The sequence below is a fragment of the Nycticebus coucang genome, chromosome 17 (assembly GCF_027406575.1).
Source record: "Nycticebus coucang isolate mNycCou1 chromosome 17, mNycCou1.pri, whole genome shotgun sequence".
Classification (NCBI taxonomy): domain Eukaryota; kingdom Metazoa; phylum Chordata; class Mammalia; order Primates; family Lorisidae; genus Nycticebus; species Nycticebus coucang.
The window spans coordinates 58,879,519-58,894,331 of record NC_069796.1 but is presented as its reverse complement, the minus strand read 5'-3'; the positions used below and the strand labels follow the sequence as shown (position 1 = coordinate 58,894,331).

The window sequence follows — 14,813 nt, the reverse complement described above, 5'->3', positions numbered from 1 at the left end:
AGTTTGAATGGAATATAGAAACCTAACCTCTTTTTATATTTCCTAATTTACAATATAATTATCAGAAATATTTACTCTGTATATACATTAAGAATCCTGTCAGAAACCTAATTTACTTCAACCAAAACTTTTTTAAAAAACTCAAGAGTAGAAATTAAGTACATTGTATTTGCCCACATTTTGCTTACTATATTCTTTCTTCCTTTCCGACTGATATTCCAAGGGTCCTTCATTTACTATTTTTTTTATTTTTACATATACATGTGTTTATTAGGTTTCCATTTCTTTTGCCCTCACAAAATTAAAGAGGCTTAAAATTTAATAATAATAACAAAGTTTAAGATAAGGACTAGAAACAAAAACCTGGTAAAGAATGAACGAACACAAATACATTCAGAAAAGAAATCAGAGAATTGCTGCATCAAAATATTAAGCAATAATAATAATAATGCAAAGAAAGTAACATTCCCATTGTCAAATAAGAGTATGTCTATTACAGAATGCTTTAACTCTGAGATTCAGTATGGAGTCATCAGTTAACTTCTTCTTAGTTTTTTTTTTAGTCTCAAAAAATAGACAACTAATATTTATGAATAAAAGTAAAAGATAATTTCAAAAAACAGATCATGCCAAATCTTATAGACAATAGAAAAAGAAGAAATACTTCAAAATCATTCTACTTGATCTGGGTACACCTGATATTAAAATTGGAGAGAATATATTATTATAAAGGGGAAATTACAAACATATTTCACTTATAAATGAGGATGCACTATCCCAAACAACATATTAACAAGTTGAATTAAAAGTTAATGTTTAAATGATATACTTTGGTCAAAATTAAATCCAATCTATATGAGAGTTAGTCACTATTTTCTTGTCTTTTTTTTTTTTCTTCTTTTTCTTTCCCTCACCCCCTCCCTCCTTCTCTCTCTGGTCTCCCCATCCCCCATGCCCTACTGTGTCATTAATTGTCCTCATATCAAAATTGAATAAATAGGATTCATACTTCTCCATTCCTGTGATGCTTCACTAAGAATAATGTGTTCCACCTCCATCCAGGTTAGTACAAATGCTGCAAAATTTCCATTTTTTATGGCTGAATAATATTCCATGATATACATATACCATAGCTTACCAATCCATTCCTGGGTTGAAGGACATTTAGGTTGTTTCCACATTTTGACAATTGTAAATTGGGCTGCAATAAACAGCCTAGTACAGGTGTCTTTATTAAAAAAAAAGGTTTTTTTTTCCTGGATAGATGCCCAGTAATGGGATTGCAGGATCAAACGGGAGGTCTAGGTTGAGTTTTTTGAGATTTCTCCATATTTCCTTTCAAAAGGTTGTATTAGTTTGCAGTCCCACCAGCAGTATAAAAGTATTCCTTTCCCTCCACATCTGCGTCAGAATCTGCAGTTTTGAGATTTTGTGATATAGGCCATTCTTGCTGGGGTTAGATGGTATCTCAGGGTGGTTTCGATTTGCATTTCTCTAATAATTAGAGATGATGAACATTTTTTCATATGTTTGCTAGCCATTCATCTGTCATCTTTAAAGAAGATTCTATTCATCTCTCTTCCCCATTGATGTATGGGATTGTTGGTTTTTTTCTTGTGGATTAATTGAAGTTCTGTATAGATCCTGGTTGTTAAGTGTTTGTCTGATTCAAAATATGCAAATATCCTTTCCCATTGGGTAGGTTGTCTATTTGCTTTGGTTGTTGTCTCCTTGGCTGTACAGAAGCTTTTCAGTTTAATTAAATCCCATTTGTTTATTATTGATATTGTTGCTATTGCCATGGCAGTCTTCCTCATAAAGTCTTTTCCAGGCTGACGTCATCCAGTGTTTTTCCTATGCTTTTTTTGAGGATTTTTATTGTTTCACGCCTTAAATTCAAGTCCTTTATCCATCTTGAATCAATTTTTGTGAGTGGAGAAAGGTATGGGTCCAGTTTCAGTCTTTTACTTGTGGATATCAAGTTGTTCCAGCACCATTTATTGGATAGGGAGTCTTTCTCCCAGGGTATGTTCTTTCTTCCTTTCTGACTGATATTCCAAGGGCCCTTCATTTACTTTTTTTTTTTTTTTGAGACACAGTCTGACTATGTTAGCCTCGGTAGAGTGCTGTGGTGTCACAGCTTACAGCAACCTCAAACTCTTCAGCTTAAGCGATTCTCTTGCCTCAGCCTTCCAATGTCACCCGTAGTAGAGGGCCATTGTGTCATAGCTCTCAGCAACCTCAAATTCTTGGGCTCTGGCAATTCTCTTGTCTCAGCCTCCCTAGTAAGTATGACTATAGGCACTGGCCACAGTGCCTGGCTATTTTTTAGAGACAGGGTCTCCCTCTTGATCAGGCTGGTCTCAAACTTCAAGCAATCCACCTGTCTTGGCCTCCCAGAGGGCTAGGATTATAGGTGTGAGCCCCCATAGCCAGCCTTACTATTTATTTTTTAAGAGAACTTTCTTAAGGAATTCTTTTGGGGGTAGGTGTGATGTCAATGAATTATAATAGTTTCATTTCATCTGAGAATGTCTTTATTCCTTCTTCATTCCTAAAAGCATTTTTTGGGAGATATAAAATTCATGTTTCACTGTTCTTTTCATATATTGCTATATTATTTACTTAAATACTTGACAATGTTGTGCTATTTTCTCTGGCCTCCTTTATGTAGATGAGAAATCTGCTATCCCTCAAATTGATATAAATGGGGGACAATTTTTTTCCTGTTTATTTTAAAATTTTTTCTGCATCTTTTGTTTTCAAATGAGACTATGATTTTTATGGTGTAAAATAATTTTTTAATTTCTCATGTTTGAAATTTTTCTTGAATCTGTAAATTTGTGTCTTGCCTAATTTGAGAAGTTTCTGGCCACTACTTCTCATTATTTTAGTCTTTCTGTTTCTCTTCTTTCCTTCATAAACTCAAATGAAATGAATGTTAGCTATTTTATTTCGGCCCCTCAGGTCACTATTCTCCTCCCCAACCCCCCCATCACACTGTGGTTTCACTCCATTGTCCAGATTGGGTCAATTCTATTCTTCTGTTTTTAAGTTAAGTTTTCTTACTTACCATCACCACTTGAGAATTGAGCCCATCCATCAAGCTTTTATTTCAGCCATTACATTTTTCAATACTCTCATTTCCTTTTGGTTTGTTTTTATTCTTTTATGCTTTTAATTAAAGTTTCTCTTTTTTTATTTGTTTCAAAAGCATTTGGAATATTTTTGAAGCATTTTTATAATGACTACTTTAATTCTTGTCAGAACATTCCCCAAACTGGTACATTTCAGTACCAATGTGTTAAATATTTTTTCTCATTCATTTTGTAATTTCCCTGATTCTTAGTATGTTGACTGGCCTTTGGTTGTATGTTGGATATTTTGCAGATTAGCTTATGGGATTCTGGATACAACTTCATCTTCTTTTTTGGAAAGCAGGTAGTCTTCTTGTGAGGTATAGTGCAAAACAATGCAAGGGTTGGGTGGATGTGCCATTTCAGATGCTGGCTAGATTCTGGTAACATCACCCTGATAAAAGTGGGGCACTGAGTCATACTGCCCCTTTGCCATAATGGGGTGGAAGTTCAACCTTCCCTTCAGCTCCATTGACCCATCTCTACTGGCAGTAGGGTGTTGGCTCACCCTGCCTAATTACCTCCATGTGTGGGCTTAAAATCAGCTTTCTACAAGGCCTCTCTGACACCAGGGATGGGGGTTCATAGAAAGCAAAGTTCTACCACTCTAAACACTTCATATTCAATTGCCTATATTATTGAAGTATTATTTAATTGACATAATGCCTTAACTAATGTATAAATGTATTCTCCTTATAAAAGATTCAAATAGTACAGAAATATAGAGAAAATGTTTAAAATCTTCTTTTATGGCTCATCTACCCATCTACTGACTGCCTAAAAATTTTGTTCTGTATGTATGTACAAATTCCTATGTACATATTCCACATACATGATTATTATACATGGGCTTAGTCTATCTATATTGTTTCCAAACTTGTTCTTTTCATGAAACAATGTATCTCACTTATTTTCATGTTAGTAAATATAGGGCTACCTTTTTCCTATCTTCATTTTCTGTTATTAGGTGTTAAACCCACCTATAAATGAGAACGTATGGTATTTATTTTTCTATTCCTGAGATACTTGACTTATGATAATGGCCTCCAGTTACTAATTTTACTTTGATACTGATTTAGACAAACTAAAACAAACAATATTCATTGAACAAGTAGGGAAATTTAAACACTGCTTATTTGTTGACACTAAGGAATTACTGTTGAATGATTTTAGATATGATGATGATATTTTGATCATGTTTAAAAAAGTTCTCATCTTTCGGAGATTCATACTAAGATATTCATAGATGGCAGGATAGCAGATGTAGGATTTGTTTTAGATAACCTGGGGATGGGGAAGTGGAAGGTAATATAGAGGAAACAACATTGACCATCAATTAATGATTGCTGAACCTGGTTAATGGGCAAAAGGGAATTAACATGAGTTTTACTTTTTCTATGTTTGGAATTTTCCTTAATAAAAGAATTCAATTTTTTTTCATGCACAGATAAAATAGAGACCATCGAAGTAGTCTACATTTACCTATCATCTAGTTTTAGGGCAGTAATGGTTATTAAATTTGATTCAATTTTTTGTTTTTTTATTTATCTTAGGAACAGGGGCTTGCTCTGTCATCCTGGAGTGCTGTGGATCAATTGTAGTTCCCTGCAGCCTTGAGTTCCTGAACTTGAACTCAAGTAATCCTCTGCCTCAGGCTCCTAGGTTGCTGGAACTATAGGTGTGTCCCAGCCTGGCTGATTTTCTAATTTTTATTTTGTAGTGTCAAGGGCTTGCTGTATTTCCCAGGCTGGTTTTGCGCTCCTGATCTCAAGTGATTCTTCCACGTTGGCCTCCCAAAGTGCTGGGAGGTATGAGCCATCACGCCAAGGTATGAGCCATCGTGCCAAGTCTCCTGCAGTATTTAAAAATAGACATTTAGTATTTAAAAATTAGACATTTTTAGAGATCAGGTTACTGCTTAACATAATAACTCTATACTATTTAGGTATTTATGTATGCAGCTTTATAATATGAGCACATCTTATTTTACATAATCACTCTGACTGCATCTAACAAAGTTAATGATAACTCTTTAATACTAGCCCATATTTGGATTTCTGTTTTTTCCCCCAATATCTTTTTATAATTGATTTATACATATCAATATTAAAAATTACTGTTGAATGATTTCAACATTCAAACAAACCCCATAGCTTTCCTTTGTTTGTTTGTTTTTTGGTAATGTTTCTTCTTATCTAGAATAGTAACTTCCCCCTTTTTGTCCATGCCATCAACTTATTGAAAATACTAGATGAGTTTTTCTGTTAAATGTTCCACATTTGTGGGCTTTCAGATGGTTTCATTTCCTGTAATCTGGAAACTAGACCTAAATGCTTCATTAGATTCAGTTTTAATATTTTTGGAGAAATATACTTCATAAGTGGTGTTATTAAATGCCATTTCTAATAGTAAAAATGTGGGAGAGAGGAAATATAACTATCCAGTAAAAGGGCGTTATTTAAGTAAATTATCACATATCCAGCCAGTTATGAAGATATTAAAAATATTTAGTAGAGGAAGGTTTAAATTAAAATGTAAGAAGATGAAACATGATCATGGTGCAGTATGTGAAAAAATATGGCTCCAAAGCACTCATATACTATGTGTGTTATAACTGGCAGTGTCTGCATCACAGCCTTATTGATTAGTGGTGGGATCATAACCTAGTTGCCCTTTTTTCCTTTGTAAGAAATAAGGAAAAGAGAGATAAATAAGAATCATGCATTATTTTGTAATATTACTACTATAAAACCAATGGAATTTGTCTTTAAAAAACATCCCTCAGAAATAAAATGGTATAAAGATGGTGTAAACCTCTGTGGCCTGAAGGTTTCTTAACTCATCCTGATCCCCCCCTTTAAGGAAGGAATGCTTGGTGGCGAGAAATAACTGGCTTCAGGGCTGTCTTCCATTGGGAGTGCAGAAGCCTGTGAAAGGGGTAAGACAAGATGAATGAGAAACAAAATGTGAATGTATAGTAGTTTAACAAGTAGAATTGCAAGCGATTCCTTTTCAGTCTAGATATTCAGAGAGTCCTTGGCGCACAAATGTCCCCCCCATGACTGAAACACACTCAGCAGTCACCCTAGACACAGTCCCAATGTGTCATGTGGTCACCCCTCCCCGTGTCCATGGTAAGGGGCACCAGAGGCCAGCCAGCCTGCAGCTGTGAAGAAGGTCCTGATTTTTTCTCTTTGTCATTTCTCTATAGCGTTCCTTCTCCTTGTGTAGACCCATCTTTGCCATTTGTTATTGCCAGAGAACTTCCCCCTCCTGGATTCCTACCTACCCACCCCCAATTGATTCTTAATGTTTATTTCTAAGCAGGAGCTTCTCTCCAAGGCGGGGTAGGGTAACCACCAAGGCATTCGGTCTCCATCAAACTGTAGGGTCTGGCTCCACCACTTATCCGCATGCATCCTCAGGTGAGTAATTAACAGCCTTCAGACTCAGTCTCTCCAAACTGTCATTGGAAACACAAAATGTGGACTTGAAGGTTTTCCAAATATTTAACATCTGATGGCTGTTTGGCAAAATTTTCAATGGTAGGATTTTGCGCTGAAGCTGGGGGAGTTTTTTCTCCTCTGTTTTCTAAGTATTTAGCAGAGAACAGTATTAAAATAATTTAGAAGATACATAGTTTCCCCAACTGTGATGTAAAATTTAACAGAACTAGAAGACGTCTAAAGAACAGGTAACAATGATTCCTTTTTCTCCTTGCTTACACCCACTCTTCCTTTCATCAAAGGAAAATTGTCATTAGCTGAATATATTCAAGGTTGTTTCCTCATGCTTTTGTTTTAAAAGAAAATTTCCTTATATTCCTATTGAGTTTCATATTTTACAGTATCTTTTTAAATACTTTGTTTGACAGTGGTTTTTTTTTTCTTAAGTTCTGCTGTATAATTTTAAAAACAGTTATATTGGGGTATGATTTACATGCAATAAAATCACCCATTTTAAGCATATATCAGATGGACAAATGCATACAATGGTGTAACCACCACCACCTTCAAGACAGAATATTTCCATTACTCCAAGTTCCTATGTGCCTATTCGCAGGCAATCATCTCCCTTCCCCCAGTCTCAGGAAACCAATGATTTGCTTTCTGTCATTATAGTTTTGCCTTTTAAAATAACTTTCAGGTCTACATTTTTCATATGCCATATTATTTTTGAGATCCATCACCGTTGCTGCATATACATGTGTCAGTAGTTTGTTCTCTGTTTTTTGCTAAGTACTATGTTGAGTGACCATTTAAGTTGTGCCCAGTTTGGGGCTAGTTTGCATAATGCTGCTATGAACAATCACATGTAAGTCTTTGTGTGGGCATATTTTCATTTCTCTTGAGTAAATATCAAAGCGTTGAATTGCTGGGTCTCATGCAAGTGTATGTCTAACTTATTGCTAAACTCTTTGTGGGTAAGTGTTTTGACTCTGTGACAGAGAAAGACAGCTACTTCTATTTTATAAATAATGAAACAGGCATAAGGAAAATTTGGTGATTTACTCAGACATTTCTACTATTACACATTGGACATGCTACGACCAGGACATAGATCTCTAGTGTTCATTTTGATTTGACTTACGTTTTTTTCTCCTTTAAAAATTTTTGCTTTAATGTAAAAATAGAAGTTTTCATACAAAATTAGAAAATGTAGGCATATACAGAAAAAGGAGCCAAAAATTGCTTGTTTCATTGGTCTATTTTTTATAAGATTCCAGGTTTGTGTCTATATTTATGTGTCTTCTTACAAAAGTGGGTTGATACTGGGCATAATCTTTTGTATCTTTTTTTTTTTTTTTTGAGACAGAGCCTTAAGCTGTTACCCCGGGTAGAGTGCTGTGGTATCACAGCTCATAGCAACCTCCAACTCCTGGGCTCAAGTGATTCTCCTGCCTCCACCTCCCAAGTAGCTGGGACTACAGGCGCCTGCCAAAACACCCAGCTGTTTTTTTGGCTGCAGCCGTCATTGTTGTTTGACAGGCCCTGGGCTGGATTTGAACCCACCAGCTCGGGTGTATGTGGCTGGCGCCTTACTCGCTTGAGCCACAGGCACCCAGCCAATCTTTTGTATGTTGATCGTCATACTCACTTGTAAAGATTGTTTTCTTCACTTCCACCCTGGATATCTTTTCATATCCATACACATCTTTATTTGATGAGTAAACATGAATCTTCATATTGATGACACACAGCACAGATAACTTTCCACTTTATGATATGACACTAGTCTTGAATTCATTTTTTAGAATTTTTTTGTGCCTCCACCTAAGCCATACTTTTCTGTTTTGAGATGATGGTTTGATTTTAAGATCTATTGTTTTTCAAAAGTATAGCCTTAATTTCTTTGCCGAGTACCTTAGGGATGGTGGTGAGAGAACTGGTCTTGGTGTGTAGATAGAGAAAGGGAATTCATCAAGTAGAAGAAATATGTGAATCATGCATGAAACTCTAGTGATTGGTTTTATATTCTGTCTCAAATATATTTTCTATTTGGATATTAGGGGGAGTCCACAAAAGAAAACTCCACAAAAGAGGAACTTTGAATAAATATTCTGTAGCAAAGGGTATGGAAGAACAAGCTTCCTTTAGCAATGCAACTCCAGAAGTTTCACTTCTCCCTCTTCTCTTCCCAAACTAAAACCCCCGAACAAACATGGACCACGTTGAAATGAGCTTCAGTCTTAGAGTAGAGGGTAGAGCTAACAACAGAAAAAGAGCCAATCTAGAAACCAACCAAAAATGATTCCTTTCCAAAGCTTCCATTGTCACACTGTCTCTGTGCATTTATGGAGACTAAACTCATTCCCCTTGAGTTCTCTTAAATAACTCCAGTTCTCAAAGCTTTCTTGCTGGAAAAGATGATGAAAAAGTGGATAGTAGAAATTAATTCACACAAAATTATTTCTCCCCTTGTGGTTCTTCGTTTTCTAAGAAGAATGTCACCACAGAATTGAGGCAAGAGGAAACTTAGATATCATTTTGTGCAGAATCTTGATTTTAAAGATGAGGAATTAGGGAATATGTTGTTTAGAATTCAATTCTTGGTTTATGTAACCATTTTCGAAAAGGGTTTTTTTTTTCCTAATAACTCCTTGATTAAGTGATTATAGCTTACAACAAACTCAAACTCCTGGGCTCAAGCTATCCTCCTGCCTCAACCTCCCGAACAGCTGGAATTGCAGACATGTACCACCTTGTCCAGCTAATTTTCAGATTTTTTTTTGAGATGGGGTTGCACTATATTGCCCAGGCTGGTCTCCAGTTTCTAGCCTCTCAAGTGATCCTCCTGCCTTGGCCTCTCAAAGTGCTAAGATTATTGTTGTGAGCCATTGTACCTGGCCCTGAACTGGGTTTTCTCTCTCCCAGGGGTGAGGTTTAAGCGTTGGTCTATTTCAACTAGGGGAGTGAACCTCTCAGCTTCCTTTACTTAATCCACAATGTTTTTCTGTGTCTTTAAGCTTTCTTATTTCACTGCTTTCCATTTTAGAGGAAAAACCAGCCCTGTTCCTTTGCAAAGGCAAACTTTTCATCTTTTTTCCCTTTTTTGTTTCCTAAAGTTTTTGTGGAAAAACAATTCATGCTGATTAAATGTGAAGTAGAAAATAGTTAAGAAGTCAACAGTATTTCTTTATCCCATCAAAACTAGAAAGCTTAGTTTTCTAGTTTTCCAGAAAATATGAAACTGAGGTACAAATTATACTGGCAATAAAAATAATAAAAGTATGTATTAATTAACCTGAAAAAGGATGCACAGAACCCTTATGGTGAAAAGCTTAAAACTATATTAAGGATAACAAGAAAACTTGAATGTTTAAGTTTGTAGATAGAATGACTTAATGTTTGTAAAGCTGTCAATTCTCTTTGAGTCAATCAGGTAAGTCAGGGCAATTCCAATAAGAAAATCTAACAGGATCTTTTTAGGTACTCAAAAATTCAACCGACTCTAGAATTCTCATGGAAGTATAATATAAAGATAAAATAATTAAGTGTTTAAAAAGGGCAAAGGCAGTAGGCTGGGTTGGACTCACCCTTTATTAATATTAAAGTTTATTTCCATATATAGTCTAGCAGTTAGAAAGAAAGTGAAAAAAAAAAAAACTTGTTACAATGCCGTCATAATAAATACAGTAATCCCACCATTGTCCAGCACCCATGGAGATTGACAGATTCTGGATAAATATAGTTTCCAGGTGCTTGAGAGTTACTATTAAAACTGCACCTGACTATTCTATACCACATACTATATCACACCACAACATAAACTCTGGTATTGACTTGATATTAATATTGAAATACGCTAATTAAAGGCAAATTAAGACAAACATAAGCTTCACTTACTATAATACAGTTCTACTGTATTACAAAACAGCTTTGTAAATTCAATGTACAGTTTTAGTTACATGGAAGTCAGTACATTTTTCAACTTCATTACCACATTTTTTTTATTTCAAGTAACACACATTAACACTTAAAACTGTTACAGAGAACACATGGGGACATGGGAGCTGTGAAAGTGATGCACGAAGTGTCAGTGTCAGCTTACTGATGCTGTGGTGCACCAGATTTAAACTCTCTCTCTCTTTTTTGGTCTGGGTTACATTTGCATACTAGTTGCTTGAGAGTGCCCATTGTTTGAGTTCCACATAATGGGTAGTTTGCTATAATGTGATCTTAACATCCTAAAATAAGAGCAAAAAGCCAATGCCACAGAATAAATAGCCTAGAACACACATACATCCACATGCCTTTATCTGTCTACTATCTAATATCCTATACAGCATACGATTGAGATGGCATCACTTATCAATGGAGAAAGAAGGGAGTTTTAGCATAAGGCAGTGGGAAAGCTTGGTTATAGTATAGAAAAATAAATTCAGTCAAAAAACAATAGATGTTGGCATGGATGTAGTGAAAAGGGAACGCTTATATACTGTTGGAGGAAATGTAAATTATTACAACCTCTATGGAAAACAGTATACAGATTTCTCAAGGAACTAAAAGTACATCTACCATTCAATCCAGCAGTCCCATGACTTGTTATCTACCCAAAGGAAAAGAAGTCAGTATATCAAAAAGATACTTGCAATCATAAATTTATCACAGCACAATTCACAACTGTAAAAATATGGAATCAACCTAAGTGTCCACTGACTTAGAAGTGAACAAAGAGAATGTGGTATATACACACCAAGGAATAGTACTCAGTCATGAAAAATGATATAATAATTCGTTTGAAGCATTTTGGAAGGAAATGGAGGCCATTATCCTAAGGAAAGTATCTCAGGTATGAAAAACCAAATACCCTAAGTTCTCAGTTATAGGTGGGAGCTAAGCTATGAGTGTGGAGGGGCACACAGAGTGGTACGTGGATGTTGGAGATTCAGAAGTGGACAAAATGGGGATGAAGGAAGAAAAAGTACTTATCGGGTACAACGTATACTATTCAAGTGACAAGTACACTAAAAACCCAGATATCAATCACTACTATCCAAATTATACATGTGACTAAAAACCAATTATAACCTTAAATCTATTGAAAAATTAATATATAAAAGAAGAAAAAATAAAATTGAATCCGTACCTAATACCGCATCTACAGATGAACTCCAGAGAGATTAACAACCAATTATAAAGCAAAACAAAAAAAGTTGGAAAGAAAATAAGCCAATATTATTATAATCTTGAGGTGGGAAAGGATTTCTTAAACTATCACCCCAAAGCAGAAACCACAAGGATAATAAAGGTTGATGACTTTTAATATGTCAATATTAATAATTTTATTTCAAAGAAGTATTCAATGGAAAAATTTGACAGAAAGATAATAGAGCAGAAGAAATTACTTTTAAGGTTCATAGAAGACATTATATACATATCCATAGAGGGAAGAGGGGAGGAGGGAAGAGAAGAGGAGGAGGAGAATTAGAAAAATGGGGAAAATGTAAGACGCCAACTCACTGAAGGGAAAAAATAAACAGTTAAGCATGTGAAGAGATCATCCATCTCAACATGAATCAAAGAAATCTAAAGAGAACAACAGTGAAGTAGCACATTACATCCATCAGCTTGGCAAGAGTTATTAACAGGGATAATATTGCTATCAGTGTAGTGTGTAAACACAACTCTCATGCACTGGTTCTAGAAGTAAAACTGGTCAGTTTCTTTTGGAGAGAGATCTGGCAGTACTTATTGAAATTAAGTGTGTGACTTGCCTGTGATTTAACAATGCCATTACATTGCCCTACACCCATTAAACTTTTTATCAGATCCCTATAGGGGCATGCATGAGGTTGTTCAATGAAACATTTTTTGTGTTAGTGTGGAGTTGGAGTTAACCTAGGTATTCATCATTAAGGGAATGAATGAATATAATAGAGGATATGTCTACAATGGCTTATTACGTAAAAATTAGGAGCTATAAACTAAATATTCATTTGGTAACACGGTTGAATCTTGAGCACACAGAGTTGAGTGAAAAGGAAGCAGAATAAGTTCTACAAGAAAATATTTTGTACATTAAAAACATAATATTTAAGCAACATGTACATCTTTCAAGGATGCTTACATATCCAATAACATTTAGTTAATACATTAGAGAAAAACTGGAATATATATAGAGATGTCAGACAAAATATGAGGAGGCTTAATAGAACTGGGATGGTATTATACCTTAATCTGTATGAACTCATCTCTGCACCTGTGAAAAAATACACTCATTCACTCACACGAAGAAAATTTATTTATTCAATAAATACTTAGTAAGCACCTGCTAGAGTGAAAAAAAAAAAAAACCCTCCCAAATCTTACCACATAGAAATAACTACTTTTGACATTTTGTACACCTGTGCTCTTTTCTACACTTTTGTCTCATTTTTGAATCCTTCCCTAATAAAAATAATACTTACCTGCTGAAATATATTTTCATATTCTAATGATACCTTTTCCATTGCTACAAAACTCGTTATGTTCCTAACTTAAAAATAAAACCAAATATTCTCTGAATTCATCATTCTTAGTCTTCCTGGTTCTCATTTCAAGATATTGTCTTCACATTGTTGACTGAACCTACTTTCTCATTTACTTCTCAACCCAGAACAACTGTTATTTTTTTCACACTTTCCTAAAAGCTATTTTCTCAAAGGTTAGTGATGGTTTCCTAATATTTAATCAAATAGTCTTTTCTCTGTTAGATTATTGAGTATGTAACTTGATACATGGTGTCAGGATCTGTGTTAAGTATTGAGGCTACAAGATGATTCTAGTACAGTCTCTGTGTTCAGGAGATAATACTGTGGTTAAAAAATAGATGTAGAAATGGATGATCTTAATATAAAATTCTAATTACAGAGATAAGGTGTGCTAAGGTTGCCACGTCCTCCCACTCCACCCCCGCTGGAGCTCAGGTAGGAACTTTGGATTTAGGAAGACTTTTTGGAGAAGATTCAGTCTGAGTGTTGAAAGATTAAGTAAGATTAAACAATTCTAGACAAATGGTTTTCAAACCTAGTTATAACCATTTAGGCTTAAAAAATATTACTAAGGCCTAGACCCCATCCCAGACCAATGAACTCACATTTCACTGGGGATGGAACCTGTGTATTATTTTAGAAGTTCCTCTCATGATTTTATGGTGCATCCGGATCTGAGAACAAGGAAAGGAACAAGAGCTGGGGCACAAGGGTGTGGAATGGAGGGAAATGTGGCCACATGTTAGAGCCTCTAATCTCAGACCATCTCAATCCAAAGAACATTCTTGACCAATCCTCATTATTGGTCCCACATGGCTGAGATATTAGTCAGTGAAACAAACAACAATTTAGTGATTTAGAATAACAAGTTTCTTTTTCTTTTCTTTTTTTTTTTTTTGCTTGCTTGTTTTGCTTGAGGGCCACGAGGGTAAAGGGTGATGGCATTCCCAATCGGAGACTCCAGGCTTGTGGGGCTTTCACTATTTGGAGCCAGGCGAAGGGAAAATAGTGAATTATCCACCCATTTTTGTAGGTTTCCACTGTAAGTGACCCATGCCACTTCTGCTTCCTTGCACTAGTCAAATCTAGTCAGTAGCCATACTGAAGGTCATGGGGACCTGCTACTCCATCATGTGCCTGGAAGATAATTCAAATATTTGTCAAAATAACTGTTACTAAGCGATATGAAATCAAACAAAACTCAATTGCCAAAGGCAGCTATTTATATTCATCTGAGGTTCCACATGACCACATCAACTGGATGTAGTGATTTCATTGTATTTGTGTCAAGTAGGATATCCCCAGGGAGTTAAATGCTGTACTTTTTAATTCCTTTTTTTTAGAGACAGAGTCTCATTTTGTTGCCTTCGGTAGAGTGCCATGGCGTAACACAGCTCACAGCAACCTCGAGCTCCTGGGCTAAAGCAGTTCTCTTGCCTCAGCCTCCCCGAGTAGCTGGGAATATAGGCGCCCGCCACAACACCCCACTATTTTTTTTGTTGCGGTTTGGCTTGGGCCGGGTTTGAACCTGCCACCCTCTGTATGTGGGGCCAGCGCCCTACCCACTGAGCTACAGGTGCTGCCCTGTACTTTTTAATTCTTACATCTAATTCTTCCACTTTCAATTTCTTACAAAATGTCTGGCCTTGCCAGGAAAGTAAGAGTTGGGTTTCCAAGATTTCAGCACTTTCCATATTTCTTCA

At 35.7% G+C, this 14,813-nt stretch overlaps 1 long non-coding RNA gene across 1 annotated transcript in view; it reads left to right on the top strand.

Annotated features, from left to right (window-relative positions):
• Positions 1-14,813, top strand: part of LOC128569191 (uncharacterized) — a 65,478-nt gene that overhangs the window by 28,105 nt on the left and 22,560 nt on the right. The window contains exons 2-3 of the long non-coding RNA XR_008375281.1: positions 4,858-4,965; positions 6,465-6,562. This is a non-coding gene — a long non-coding RNA (uncharacterized LOC128569191). The remainder of the gene's footprint in view (positions 1-4,857; positions 4,966-6,464; positions 6,563-14,813) is intronic.